Genomic DNA, 9,270 nt, shown 5'->3' on the forward strand with positions numbered 1-9,270 from the left:
GCTCTTCCATTGTAAGCTGCAAGCAGAAGGGCAGGTACCTTTGCATACCATCAGGACTACTGCACTTTTTCTATGTGTCTCTCCCACTGTGTCCTGTCCAGACCAGTTGGCCTGACATTGCAGCTGTGGGTGAGGCCATTTGCAGCTCAGCACACACAGTCACCATAACCCTTGTGGTGGGTGCCATCTTCATTTTTACATTTTAAGGCAATTTTAAAATTATCATTAAAGCAGTGTTCCAGCTTTTATTTGGAACAAAATAGAAGTATAGTGCTATAACATCACACTGCTATTATGCTGTAACGCTATACTGTACTGTGTTGTAGCTGTCATGAACTGGCAGGACAATGGGGAGGAGGAAGAGGATCCCGGTGAGGGATTGCTGGGACTGGGGACACACCGGGGCAAGCAGGGGATGGGGAAAGAAGTATTCACAGGGTGACAGAGGATAGTGAGGGGATGGGGGTCAATGCACAGCAACCAGAGCAGCAGGACCCATCACCAGAGCCAGAGGGGCTCCTGTCTCCACAAACACAGTGGGCTCTGAGGGAGCAGCAGGAGGGGCGCTCTAGGAGGCTGAGGCAGGCAGGGGCCCACAGCCCAGCTCCCTAGCTGGCCAGGTGAGGCTCACTAGCTCTGGGAAAAGGTGTGATTCCTCATCAAGCGCAGGTGCTGCAGTCAGCATGCAAAGTACAAAAGGGAAGCAGAGCTGAGGTGCTGTGTCTGCTCAACTGCCCATGTTCATGTTTACGGATCTTAACTTGGATGCTCCTGGACCTGTGCTTTAGGTTTGCCTCTGAACTGTATCCTGACTGGTGGACTTCAGACTTGGCTACTTGGATTGACCCTGAATTGTGTTTCCTGACCTTTGGATGTGGGACTTTGTTTGTGTGGGCTGACCCTCATGACTTTGAACTTGGCATACTGACTTGCTGCCAGGTAGGCCAAGGGTTTAGGACAATAGCTGTCTTTCAGCATGGTCATAAAATGGCACCTATTGCTAATATTATCCTGAAAGTGTGGTGAATTGTGATAGGTTCTCTTTACAGTGGTACTCCTTCTTTGGAGGTCTTTAAGCAGAGGCTTGACAACCTTGTTTTGAGTCCGGGATCCATTCCAGAGCCCTGGACGCTTGATGAAAAGGACGCTCGACAAACCGCGGCTCTGTGTACACATGTGGAGCGGTTTGCACTTCTGCGCATGCGTGAGCAGCAAACCCAGAAGTAACCCGTTCCAGTACTTCCTGGTTTGCCGTGGATGTCCGCCGAAATGGATGCTGGACAGGGCGGACTTATACCACTGTATTGATGTATCACTGACCATGTGTAGCACTGAAGCAGTGTTTCTCAAACAGTGGACTGGGATCCAGTGGTGGTCCACTTTCAGATGGGCCTCATTGCCTCTTCAATTGTCATCTCTCCCCTTAACTCACAACATTTTGGTTGGATCAGTGTGAGCACCAGCAACTGCTTGCACGCTGAGAAAGGTGGCTGGGGGAAGGAGGGAAGGAAGGTCTCCTTCCTGTGTGGGGAAAGGGCCGCAGAGGAAGAAAATTAGAAAGTGAGATAAAACGTTTTGATGCTAGTGGTGCTCTCCTCGTGCTGTCAAAGGCCTCCAAATACAAGTCACAAGTGTGGAGAGTGCTGTTCCTTTCAGGTCCTGCTTACGGGCTTCCCATAGGTGTCTGGTTGGCCACTGTGAGAATAAAAGGTGGGACTAGATGAGTCTTTGGCCTGATCTAACCTGTTATTTATGAAGTATAGAAATTCCAGACGAAACACCTTCTATGGAAGCACTCCAAGTGGAGCATACGTTAAATCCATCAAAGGCATAATATGAATATCAGGCCGTCGCACAGAGATGTTTCATGCTGCCTAATTTGCTTCCAAGAAATTTGCAGTTCCTCTTGTGTTACGAGAAATCCCAGGTCTTTTTGCATAAACCACTTCCAGTCCACGATGTTGAAATGTTTATGCTATTAGACTAGGGGGACCCCTTCCCAGAGCAAAAGAAAGGCCAGAGCTGACTTGGCTCAGCTTGAGCAACCACAGCTCTAAACAGTGTATAAATACAATCTATTATTGAGGCTAAAATGCCTCCAGGAAACAATACCGTTGCCCCCTTTGGACATGGTTCAGCCGTTGCGCTTAACTTACTTAAAACCCTCGACAGGGATTCAAAGATTCTGGACCAATTTTGTCTTTAAATAGCTAGGAAGGAAAGGGACTGGACCTGTGATCCAAAGCAGTTAGTGCTGCCAGCAAAACCACCAATTGTGCAGCCAAATCTGCCTTAATGTGGCAGTTTTCTCTGCTGCAGCTCAAATTCTTGAGGCCAGCCCCTTCTGTATACACACCATACATTTAAAGCATCCTCCCAAGAATCCTTAAGAGAGTACACCTCACTGGATTATTTGGGGAGGAGGTGTGCTTTAAACATATGCTGTGTGAGAATGCTACAGAGAAAAAGCCCAGCTCTAGCAAATACAGTGGTACCTCAGGTTACAGACACTTCAGGTTACAGACTTCGCTAACCCAGAAGTAGTACCTCGGGTTAAGAACTTTGCTTCAGGATGAGAACAGAAATCATGTGGCAGTGGCATGGCAGCAGTGGGAGGCCCCATTAGCTAAAGCGGTGCTTCAGGTTAAGAACAGTTTCAGGTTAAGAACGGACCTCCGGAACGAATTAAGTTCTTAACCCGAGGTACCGCTGTATACTGTATTTTTACTTTGGCTCATGGCCCTCCTGCTGTAATGACAAGAAAAATGAAATGAAGTTCATGGGTTATATGTGGCTAGCTGCCATTGAACTCAGTTGGACTTACTTCTGAGTTAACAGCTTTAGGACTGTGCTTCAATGCCAGAATTTCAAATCATCCTCTCCCAAGAACAATCCTCCTTAAAATTGAAGGGTTGGGGTGGTGGGAGAATGAAAGCTGAGAGGGAAAGTCAAAACCACAATAACTTCACAAATATGCCTACGGGGTGTGTGAGACCTGGCAGTGAGTGAGGAAGAGGGATCTTGGGATTGTAGTAGCTTTTAAAGGGAGGGTGTAGACAAATTCACGGAGGATAAAGCGACTAGCCATTGTGGCCACGTATTGGAAGCAGCAAATATCCCTATACCCATTGCTGGGAATTGCAAGGTGGGAGACTGTTTGTGTCCTGTGTCCTGGCTTCCTATAGGCACCTGGTCGGCTACTGTGAAGACAGGATGCTAGACCACATGGGCAAAGCTCATCTCATGATCTGAATGCCCATGTATTCAAGTAAGCTGCTTAAATGTTGCCACCACCCAAACATTTTCCTTTGGCTTAGTAAGACCTCACAGTGCCAGTTCTGATCCTAAAGGTCCTGTTTCTTCCTTCTCCAAATGTATGGGGACATTTACAGCAGGATTTAGAGTCCCACAGTTGGCAGGGACCCCATCTACTATCTTTAAACTGTTCGACAGTGGAATTTGCTGCCAAGGAGTGTGGTGGAGTCTCCTTCTTTGGAGGTCTTTAAGCAGAGGCTTGACAACCATATGTCAGGAGTGCTCTGATGGTGTTTCCTGCTTGGCAGGGGGTTGGACTCGATGACCCTTGTGGTCTCTTCCAACTCTATGATTCTATGATTCTATGAAATGGCATCCAGGAAACATGGGCTATGGATGTTGACTTTGGCTGGCTTCTCACCACAACCTTAGTAGTGGTGTGATAAAAGTAATCTGACACGTGAATTTCTCTTATATAAAGACAATCACCACTATACTTACAATGCAGGCAACTGATACGGCAGGCGAAGGAGGCAGGTTGAAAGGTATTACAGTCCTTCGGGTGCATGGACAATTCAGACAAACAGATTCCTATCCAGACCCCTGTAACCAGAATCTAAACCCATTCCAATATAAAATAAGATTTGAGCCTTTATCTGTCAAAACTGCCATCCCTTGTACAGTGGTACCTCGGGTTAAGTACTTAATTCGTTCCGGAAGACCGTTCTTAACCTGAAACTGTTCTTAACCTGAAGCACCACTTTAGCTAATGGGGCCTCCTGCTGCTGCCACGCTGCCGAAGCACGATTTCTGTTCTCATTCTGAAGCAAAGTTCTTAACCTGAAGCACTATTTCTGGGTTAGTGGAGTCTGTAACCTGAAGCATATGTAACCTGAAGCGTATGTAACCTGAGGTACCACTGTACACCCATTCTGCAATCTTGTCTATTTCTGCTAGCTCAAGATATTGGATCAACCATTCACAGACAGCAGGGAGCTTCATAGCCCTGTACCATTTTTGCCGCTACCATCAACAATTTCCCCAAATCAGGGATGCCTACATGTATCACATTAAATAAGAGCATAAAAGGCTCAAAGGCAGTTCATGATACTGCAAAGGGATCATACCTGACTTAATTATGTTGTTTCCAAATGTTGAAATGATCATGTCTCAGTCTGGCAAGCCTGGCTAATCATCCAATAGCGTTTAGAAATTTGAAGAGCTGCACTTTGCCTGTAAAATGATAAGTGAAAACTTCATTTCCTGGAACAACAGGTAATTGGCAATTTACCTTCATTTCACCTCTGACTTTCTGTTCTAATTACACGACTGGAGACACTAGACTAATAGGCATGATGGATTAAGAGCCACTGGTTACCATTCTGTCTCATGTCTGACGCCTGTAGGTACAACCTATTATTTGCACTGAGCCCTTTGTTTCCGCCTCGGCATGCTGTTTGCCTGTTTGAAATGGGAGAAGCAGACCAGAGACTGTGTAGAATTCGGAGGGGGGTGTGAGTTTCAAGCCTGTGGACATTTTCTCATATACCATAATTTCCAGCAAGGAATTGAAAACAAAACTGCCAATATCATAGCACTACTATATTACCTATGGCGCAGCTGCGTTTGGAATACTGTGTTCTGGTCACCTCACTTCAAAAAGGATACTGTAGAACTGGAAAAGATTTAGTAAAGGCTGGAGCAGAGGTGTAGGAAAGTCAGGTGGTACCCGGGGCGGAAAATTTCTTGTCACCGCTGGAGAAGCTTCCCTACGAGAAAATATTACATTTCTGGCTTTATAATTTGAGGGGAGGGAGATAGCATGTCAGATGGGACACGATAGAGGTCTTTTTCTCCCTCTGTCATAATTCTAGAACCCAGGACCATCCAATGAAGCTGAATGCTTTGAAATTCAGGACAGCGAGTAGTACCGGTGCTTCTTCACACAGCGTACAGTTCAACTATGGAACTCACTGCCACAGGAGGCTGCAATACCCTCTGCTGCTAGACAATATCCATTATGTAGGGGTGGTGTGATGGAATAGTTATAATGAAGTGGGGCTTGAAGAAGAGTAATATTTGGTTGAGCACTGCATTATTTTTTTTGGTTGTGTGGAAGCTCTGGTTTCCTTTGGAGAATTCCTGCAGTTACCTAGAATGTCCACTAGATGGTTGGATTGGATAAGAGCAGTTTATGATGGTCCAGATTTTTTATGGAGGTCCAGATTTCTCTCTCTGTTTTACTCCTTCATGTCTGAAGGATGGATATGAATGCTAAGTGCTCACTGTGATCACACTAGAACTCTGCACCCAGGACTGGCTCAACAACACAGCGCCCAGTCCTGCTCTCTTTCACATCGCACATGCTTTTATAACTCCTGTGCTGACGTCCCTGATGTGTCTTTTGCAGTCCCTACAAACAGAGACCCTATTTCTTCTTTCGACCCTGATAACACAATTAGCTAAGGCACCAACGTTTTCAGCTTTGTTAAAGCATGAATTTCATTTCACGGCACCTAAACATATTCTTGTGGTGTCTACTCCTCTCTACTCCAGATTTTTTTTATTTGCATACTGCTCTTTTCCGAGGGCTGTTTAACCACAAAATCAAGGAGGTAAGAATACAGTGGTACCTCGGGTTAAGTACTTAATTTGTTCCGGAGGTCCATTCTTAACCTGAAACTGTTCTTAACCTGAAGCACCACTTTAGCTAATGGGGCCTCCTGCTGCCGCCGCGCCGCCGGAGCACGATTTCTGTTCTCATCCTGAAGCAAAGTTCTTAACCCGAGGTACTATTTCTGGGTTAGCGGAGTATGTAACCTGAAGCGTCTGTAACCCGAGATACCACTGTACATAAAACCCATAAAGTAGTACTCTATGCTCTGGCAGCTAAGAAGATCAGGAGGAAGGAACTAGATAAAATAGCAGTCAACTGCAAAGGGGATTTGGATTTAATTTGGCACATCTTACCTGAGAATCTTCTGCTATTCTATTCTATTTAATGCAACAAATAATTTTAGTAGCCGTGACCGTGGTTTTATTGTATGTGTGGTGCCCAATGATTTTTATGGTTATTGTTGTTGTCCTTCTGAATGATGCCATGGCCTATGGCTAGTGCAATAAAAGTTTAATTGGAAAACATAAAATCCATAAAATAACAGTCAATTAAGAATGCACAGAAACAAATCACTGAATGCTGATGCATCTTCTTGTCCAGCTGCTTGAAGCTTTAAACAAATGAGGCCAGACACATCTCTTTTAAAAAATTTATTAGATTTTACATTTTAGTATTCAACACATTTATCGTATAAACAAAGAAGATAGAAATTAAAACAAAACTCTCCCCACCCCTTGACGTCCCTCAACTTCCCCTCATGGTTCTTTGACAATTTATTACTTCTGCTTAAGGACGGGCACATCTCCACAGGGAGAGATTTCTGCACGCAAGCACCCACCTCTGACTGAAATAGCTCTGTCCCAGGCCCTCACTCAAGGGCCACTAGGAGGAGCTCATCTGATGACATTAAAGCATGTTGTTGTTTAGTCGTGTCCGACTCTTCATGACCCCATGGACCAGAGCACGCCAGGCACTCCTGCCTTCCACTGCCTCCCGCAGTTTGGTCAAACTCATGTTTGTAGCTTCTAGAACACTGTCCAACCATCTCGTCCTCTGTTGTCCCCTTCTTCTTGTGCCCTCCATCTTTCCCAACATCAGGGTCTTTTCCTGGGAGTCTTCTCTTCTCATGAGGTGGCCAAAGTATTGGAGCCTCAGCTTCAGGGTCTGTCCTTCCAGTGAGCACTCAGGGCTGATTTCCTTAAGAATGGATAGGTTGGATCTTCTTGCAGTCCATGGGACTCTCAAGGGTCTCCTCCAGCACCATAATTCAAAAGCATCAATTCTTCAGCGATCAGCCTTCTTGGTGGTCCAGCTCTCACTTCCATACATTAAAGCATAGGCAGGTTGATATGAGACATGAAGTTGCAGATATTTGGGTCCAAGCTGTTTACAGCTTTAAGCATCAGAGCAAGCACTTTGCATCGGTGCTTTCATTTGCAATAGCATAGATTGTATTAGTTTAGGTTTCATATACAGTGGTACCTTGGGTTACAGATGCTTCAGGTTACAGACACTTCAGGTTACAGACTCCGGTAACCCAGAAATAGTCCCTCGGGTTAAGAACTTTGCTTCAGGATGAGAACACAAATTGTGCTCCGGTGGCGCGGCGGCGGTGGCTGGAGGTCCCATTAGCTAAAGTGGTACCTCAGGTTAAGAGCAGTTTCAGGTTAAGAATGGACCTCCAGAACGAATTAAGTTCTTAACCCGAGATACCACTGTATATGGTCATAACAATCTACTCAGGAGCTTGTGGGCTCTCCGTCCTTGGAGGTTTCTAAATAGAGGTTGGATAGCCATCTGTCATGGATGCTATAATCAGAATGATAATGATGATGATGATGATTTATTATTTATATCCTGCCCATCTGGCTGGGTTTCTCCAGCCACTCTGGGCGGCTCCCAACAGAATATTAAAAACATGATAAAACATCAGTCATTAAAAACTTCCCTAAACAGGGCTGCCTTCAGATGTCTTCTAAAAGTCAGATAGTTTTTTATTTCTTTGACATCTGATAGGGAGGGCATTCCACAGGGCGGGTGCCACTACCGAGAAGGCCCTCTGCCTGGTTCCCTGTAACTTGGCTTCTTGCAGTGAGGGAACCGCCAGAAGGCCCTCGGAGCTGGAACCTCAGTGTCCGGGCTGAACGATGGGGGTGGAGACGCTCCTTCAGGTATACTTTAGCTGAGATTCCTGCATTGCAGGGGGTTGGCCTAGATGACCCTGGGTGTTTCTTCCCGCTCTACAACTCTGTGATTCTATACATGCATCATTTTATTTGTATACCACCTTTCCCTTGTTCAAACCATGCTCAAGGCGCCTTGCAACATGAAAAAAATACATCATTACAAACATAACCAAAAGTAGGCATAAACAATAAATAAAACATCAAAAAGGACACAACCAAATTAATTGCAACACAAATCATAAGAAGTTTTCAACTAAAAAATAATAATATCAATAGCAGCACACACACCTGAACAAAGCCCCCCAAACAATACCGAGCCCAAGAGTCTGTTCGGCAGCCTCAGTTTTTGTAGCTGGAGTCGGTCAGGGGCCCTGCCCTCCCAGGCCAAGTGGGAAAAGGCCTGCAAGGCAGGGAGCCGGACTTCCAGGACTCACAGAAAAGATGGTCGTAGCTTCAGTCAAGCATGAAACTTTATCTTTGCAGTTGTTGTTCTTTAGCATTCCCTTGTTGATTAGGCAGTTCTCCAGGCACTTCACATAAAGCAGTATTTATTACACACTAGTGATTCCTTTAGAATAGATCTCCACCCCCCACTGCCACCGCCAATATTTTTGAGAATTAGATTCAGCTTTCTGTTCATCCTCCAGCTAAAACCGGGATGAACAGCTGCACTCTCAGCCCTTACCCTCCGCCCCTTTTCAGATTTTGAAAGGGGAATTGATTTCTTGGCAGTCATGAAAGAGCAAGTGTTTTATCACCCTGAGTGACTTTTCCATTGCTTCCTAAATCTTTTATTGCTTAGCACACAGCAATTGCCTGTATTTCTTGCCAGCATGGATGAGTCTTTTGGTTCAGCCTCAGAACCCTAAAAATCTTTCATTTCACTGGCATGCATTAAAAAGCATGGCTTCTTTCCTCACCATCGTTAATTTGTGCTTTTTAGCCTTAGCCACCATCCAGTAGCCCATTTCTTTAAAATCTCCTCAGCATTCTTGCTTAATCGCAGGGCGATGGAGGAATCTTAGATTATAGTTTCAAGACAACTTTTAGAAGGTAGAACAAGCATTGCTAATGTGGCATCCCTGGGCGCCTGCAAAGTCCTTCCCTTGTGCTCAGCAGACTCTTCTCCCCTCACTGAAATTAAGCTTTTGTAGCCAAAAGAATAGGTTGTAGTATATATGCTTGGTTGTGGTCTCTTTTGTTTTGCAAATG

General features: G+C 45.2%; 2 long non-coding RNA genes across 2 annotated transcripts; both read right to left on the reverse strand.

The window, feature by feature from the left end:
• Positions 1 to 3,628: 3,628 nt before the first annotated feature.
• LOC310669871 lies at positions 3,629 to 8,477 on the reverse strand. The gene is made up of 3 exons (XR_014507440.1): positions 8,347 to 8,477; positions 4,383 to 4,488; positions 3,629 to 3,858 (listed from the first exon to the last, which is right to left on the reverse strand). It is a non-coding gene; the product is annotated as an uncharacterized lncRNA (long non-coding RNA).
• On the reverse strand, positions 6,159 to 7,325 carry LOC310671288. Its single transcript, XR_014507941.1, has 2 exons — positions 7,192 to 7,325; positions 6,159 to 6,769 (listed from the first exon to the last, which is right to left on the reverse strand). It is a non-coding gene; the product is annotated as an uncharacterized lncRNA (long non-coding RNA).
• Positions 8,478 to 9,270: the final 793 nt, after the last annotated feature.

Source organism: Podarcis tiliguerta (assembly GCF_965153285.1).
Source record: "Podarcis tiliguerta genome assembly, chromosome: 2".
NCBI classification, from domain to species: Eukaryota; Metazoa; Chordata; class Lepidosauria; order Squamata; family Lacertidae; genus Podarcis; species Podarcis tiliguerta.